The sequence below is a fragment of the Herpailurus yagouaroundi genome, unplaced genomic scaffold, assembly GCF_014898765.1.
Source record: "Herpailurus yagouaroundi ecotype Mexico unplaced genomic scaffold, PumYag 141, whole genome shotgun sequence".
NCBI lineage: Eukaryota > Metazoa > Chordata > Mammalia > Carnivora > Felidae > Herpailurus > Herpailurus yagouaroundi.
In genome coordinates, this window is record NW_024412396.1 from 26,957,048 (window position 1) to 26,963,040 (window position 5,993).

Sequence of the window (5,993 nt, forward strand, 5' to 3'; positions counted from 1 at the left end):
GCTCCTCCCAGGAAAAATGATGGAGGAAGGGACAGAAGGAAGGATTAAATGCCCAAGGAAGAGTAAAACAAGATGGCAGAGGACTGGGAGAAGATCAAAGATTTGAAGGCAGCTGTTTGATCTCTGGACACTCATGTCCTCTGGACACCCTGAGACTTGGGCAGCCACAATCCCTACCCCAGCGCCACTCTCCTCCCCAGTGCAGCAAGTTTGCTATGGCCTATATCAATGGGGGCTTCAAAATCATCTACATTTTGTTTACTCATTTGGCGACTCATTTATTCATTCTATATTCATCCAACGTATATTGAGCATCATAGGTGCCATCTGGAAGTCTTACTCCCATTTGCTATCAGGAAGGTTGTGTATTTGCATCAATGCTCTGTACAGTTAGTTTCATTTCCCAAGAGTGGTTTTGGACTGGAAAGTAGATATTGCTGAGGACCTTTTATGAAAGTTGCATCTCGAGTTCTCCGGGAGACGCCCACTTCTCCAAAGAAGTCTTCCACATCCTTGGCCCAGGAGAACACCCATCTTCCTGTGCATCCTCACAGCCATTCAAAACTAGGGGCACCTTTGAACAGTCCTGGGTTGTCCCCAGGGTAGTCAGAGACACCTGGCTGCAACCAACAAAGACTCTTTGTACAGATGGCACTAAGTCACCGGACAGGTCTGAAATGTAACTTCCTCCTCTGGGCCAGGGGAACTGAAGCTGAAAGACTAGAAGGATGGGTCAAAATGAAGATAAAACTTAAAGGAATAAAAGTAGAGTTGTGTGCTCTGTGATTAAAAGAGCAAAGATTTAAAAGGAGAAGGAGAAGGACAAGAAGGAGGAGGACGAGGAGGAGAAGGGGAAGAAGAGGAGGAAGAGGAGGAAGAAATCCCATCTTGATGGTATTATATGTGAAATTGACTTAGAGATTTCGTTTCACTGCAAGATCAGTGTGAACCAAGAGCTGAATTGGCAGCTAGAAACCCAAACAACCTTTGCCTGCGTTGGCAGAGTCACAAGTGTCTAGAGAGGGATATGGGAGCCCCCTGGGCTGGTCACAGGGCAGGCCATATCTGAAATGTTTAGGCTTAGTTCTAGGTCCACATTTTAACACTTTAACATACTGGCAGGATCGCCTAGGAAGATGGCATCAGTGTAGAAACCACACCACCTGAAAAACCATTGATGTTCAGTCTATAAAAACAATTTGTGGACATGACAACTTTCTTCCAGTGGTTCACTGGTCAGATGGAAAAGGAAGCCTGAGGAACTGCAGGTTGAAAAGGGCTACATCAGTCTCAGGTCACAGCAGAGACCTTCTGGTGTGGACTTTCCACAGCTTCCAGCCCCTTCACCTCAGACTTTGATTTGCATCTTCCTCCATGTTTTCATCTCCTGCTGCCTCAGAGGGAGAATAGTCCCTCCTCCTTTAGGAGATACAGCTCATCCTCTCCCGTCTCCCATCTCTAGGGCACACCCTTCCAATTACCACCCTGTCCGGAGTCTTTAATTTTCCCTTCTCCACTGGCTTCTTCCCCAAAGCCTGCAAATATGAAGAAGATGATAATTTGGGTCCTCATTATGTGCCAGGTGCATAGAGATTTATGTGCCTTGACTAATCCTCACACCAGTCCCAGGAAGTAGGTGATGTCTTGTCCATTTACAGATTGGGAAACCGAGACTTGGAGGAGTTCTGTGATGTTCCCAAGGTCGCACAGTCCAGGTACGTCAGTCTCGAATACTCTGAGCTGCACTTGCATTCGGGCTGGTAAGCGCTGCCTTCCCTTTCCAGCCAAATTCCCTTAACAGAGCCTCTCTTGTGTCTATTGCTTTATCTCTCACCTGCCCCTCTGCCTGCTGCGGTCTGCTCTCTGCAGAGGCAGTTCCCCCAAAGGTCATCAGTGACCCGATGGTGAATCCAGCAGCCTCCCCTCAGGGGTCACTCTATCTGGCCCTTCTGTAGCACCTGGCACTGCTGACCATGCTCCCCTTCCTCCCGTGTGTGTGGCTGGGCTCACCCACTCTTGCCACTTTACCTCTCAACTTTCATCCCCATGTAGGTCCCTCCTTCCAAGTATCACTAGCCATTTCAAAGGATCTGAGGACTCGGCTGAAGTTGGAAACCAGGGACCTGTGAGTGAGGTTTCCCTGGTATGTGTAGGGGTATGAGATGGGGTGTACAAAACTGAGCACGCTGGAGGGTACAGTCCCAGTGATCCAGCTGTCCTTGCACTCACCTTGGGGGGAGTTACAGGGCTTGGGGCAGAATTATAGGGCAGAAACAAAAGGACCGGGAATAAGGATTGGCATAGTCTCAAAAATCAGAGAAAGCTGACAGACCAAAAGGCAGTGCTTAGGGGATGAGATGGTGAAGTTCAAGGAGAAAGCAGGCTGACACCCTAGGAAATGATGACCGTGATACAGAGCGGATGAACGTTGCTGGGATTACCGATGTCAAGGAGTTAAGGGTCTAGGTCATTGGCTGGCTCATCCACTAGACTCAGAAACGCCCTCAAGTCACGGCAGGCCTTGGGTTTAACTTTCCTGACTCATGCCTGCCTCCTGTGTGAAGCCGTGTCCTCAGCAGCAACAAGATGTTGTACCCCTTGGGCTTGCCAGAGTTCAGCATTCCTGCTCCAGTTAAACAAGGCCACCAACCCAGTGCCGTGCTGAGCGGCATAACTCCAGGGGTGCCCTCCACAAGGAAGCCGTTCCAATAGCACAGCGCCTGGACGCATAAGCACTTATTGAATGAGCCGATGACGGATGAATTCATTTCTTGTGTGTCTTATTCCAGTTCAGCCCAGCAGCATTCTTTGAGCACCTACTAACGTCAGGCTATGTGTGAGGGGCTGGGACAGATCAAATGGGAAAAGGGAGCAGGGACACAAGCCTACTGGCCAGGTGCAACTATAGTCGCTGATTCTAAATTAGGGCAAAACTTTAGAGGCTTCCAGACAAAGCCTTAAGCTCCCTCTTCTGGGCTCGGAATTTGCAAATTTCCTTTAGAACTGCAGACACTCGGGGCGCCTGGGTGGCTCAGTCGGCTCAGTCGGTTAAACGTCCGACTTTGGCTCAGGTCATGATCTCGTGGTTCGTGAGTTCAAGCCCTGCATCGGCCTCTGTACTGACAGCTCAGAGCCTGGAGCCTGTTTCCGATTCTGTGTCTCCCTCTCTCTCTGACCCTCCCCCGTTCATGCTCTGTCTCTCTCTGTCTCAAAAATAAATAAACGTTAAAAAAAAAAAAAAAGAACTGCAGACACTCTTTAGCTTGATAAAAGACAGGAAGATGACGCAGGTAAGAAGACCATCCCAGAATATTTGGCCTGTCTCAGGTGACCAGAGTCAACATGTGTGTGCCTCGGACAGAGCTGCTGCTGGGTCCTCAAGGGAAGACCCTGCAGGCTGCACTCAAAAGAGCCCCTCTGGATTCCCTCTTCCTGTCCTCCAAATTGGGTGTGTGTTGAGGGGTCACTTACTGCTGATCCCCTCTGCATCATCTCTTATCTCATTTTATTCAGAAAGGAGTCTGAGGATCTCTTTTCATTTTCTGTAGAAACAATCCCTGTCTCCAAAACTTGGAGTATTTCTCTGAGAACTATCTCTAGGCTGTTGCCATGTGCACCAACAGGAGTTGGAGCATACAAGAGGTCTCTCCTCCTATTCCCCAGAAGGAGAGGGCGGGAGGGGTGCCTGGGTGGCTCAGGTCATGATCTCACGGTTCGTGGGTTCAAGCCCCGAGTCAGGCTCTACGCTGACAGCTCAGAGCCTGGAGCCTGCTTCAGATTCTGTGTCTCCCTCTCTCTGCCCCTCCCCTGCTTGCGCTCTCTCTCAAAAATAAATAAATGTTAAAAAAATTTTTTTTTTTTTTTAGAAAGAAGAAGAGTACAGGAAATGAGCCTTCCAAGGAGAGCTCCAAATCCCCACTTGCGTAAAGTCGCAGTTCCCTCGCTCTGCCGAGCAGTGAGGCTTCACTGGAGCAGGGCTAGGGATTCAGCAAGACAGCAGCATAGACTTGGACGGCTGCCACCATGGCTCTGCCCTCAGAGACTTCCAAAAAAGCTTCCCACTCTGTTACTTGCCTTGGTGGCCACTAATGTTCCTGCTGCAGGCCCTGGGCACCCGGGCTCCAGCAACATGAGCTGTAAAATCCCAAGGAAAACTGGAGCATCCAAATGCTGTGGGTATGCTTTTGGCAGGCCTCCTCTGTCAGCACTCTGTCCCTCTCCCCCTCAAACACAGGGACAAATACAGCCGGCGGGGAAGAAGCCAAAGAAAGCAGCTTAGGACCCTGGTGAGGAGGGGGCTGGTCCACCAGCCACTGGGGAATCCCTTTACATGGAGGTCAGCCTTGATATGGGGGTGGAGCGGGGGAACCCAGAAACCCTCTGTCAGAGTCCCAGGACTCTGGTCCTCGTTAGACTCCTAGGGTAGTCCACCCCAGAGGGAGACCCTGGAGCTAGACCAGCTGGGGTGATAACCGGCAGCCCAATATTGCACAATATTGTCAGAAATTTGATCTAATCCAACATTTATAGGCTGGAAGAGTTCTAGATTTGTGGCTTCTTTTGGAGGAAAAACAGATCAGAAGACACTGATAACCTGGACTCTCATGGCAAAATAGACGGTGCTATTTAGATAGAGCGTGTGTCTGACAGTTCTCCACACACCCCCATTCCCTGTGATACCCCTCACTCGGGGCCAGGTGCTACTGACCCTGGACTTGTGCTGCTGTTTTTCTTATAGTAGAGACAGATTTCTCTATATACCCTTAGCCATCAATAGTGATTTTTCCACACTTGACCGACAGGTTCCTACTGGCATTTGAATTTGCAAGCCCGGATATCAGCAAGGCACCTAGAATGGCCGAGACGGTTCCAGTCACGAGGGACAGAAAATAAACCCAAATAATTGAAACAAAAATGAAAAGAGGGGTTGGCTGTCTCGTGCAGCTGGGAGGAGTACCCGGGCAGCTACAGAAGTGAGCGGGGGGACTGGGGGAATCACAGAAAAGGGCCATGCAACCCCGCCAGGATTCTGTCTCCAGCTCTCCCATCCGCTGATCTCTGCTTGTCTTTGCATGCTGCCCTCATTCTCTTTCAGCAGAGACGCCTTGGTCATGTGGTGAGGATCGTGGCCACTTCAAGCCCCAATTTAGAAATCCCGGTAGAAAAAAGAGCTTCCTTTCTCCATGTCTGAAAAACAATCCCAGGAAAGGATGCCGGCTTCACTTGGGTCATATGCCTCAGAGTGGCAGGATGTTTTCTTTTTAAGTCCAATACGTAAGTAGCTGGTCACCGGTCTCAGTAGGTCACAAGTAGTAACTTATTTAATCCCTGTCTTTTAAAAAAGCCTATAAGTTAGTCCAGTTACTATCTTCACTGCAAATGAACAAACATGTAAGTGGCCTTCACAAGGTCACAGAGCTATTGCTTGGTAGAACTGGAATTTGGGCCCCAGCAGTCTGGCTCCAGAGTCTGTATTTGTGCCCCCATGTTACAGTTGTACCCTCATGCTATGGTTGTGTGGGATTGCATGGCGTAACTCTAGGGGAGCAAACCCTGGACCTAAACAGCGTGACCTCGTAGGCAACACGGGGGGAAGGGACTAACACTGTTGTCAGAGTGGACAGGAGACTAATGGTGGCTCATATTTGGTAGCTGTGGGGGGCGGGGGTAGGTACTGTGACTGACAGCCCCACCTGTCCCACATTTACTGGGGGAGGAGTAGTTCCCCAGAGAAAGAAGCCCAGGCACACAGTGATCACGTATGACCATCTCAGGAGCATCTAGGGGCAGTCATGGCTTCAGTATCTGCCTATCTTCCTGCTCCCTAAAGATGTCTAGATATGAAATGGTCTCTGGGAATGATATACTGGTCCAGGGTTTCAGAGAAGAGAGGAGAGGGGAGGAGAGGAGAGGGGAGGAGAGGAGAGGAGAGGAGAGGGGAGGAGAGGAGAGGAGAGGAGAGGAGAGGAGAGGAGAGGAGAGGAGAGGAGAGG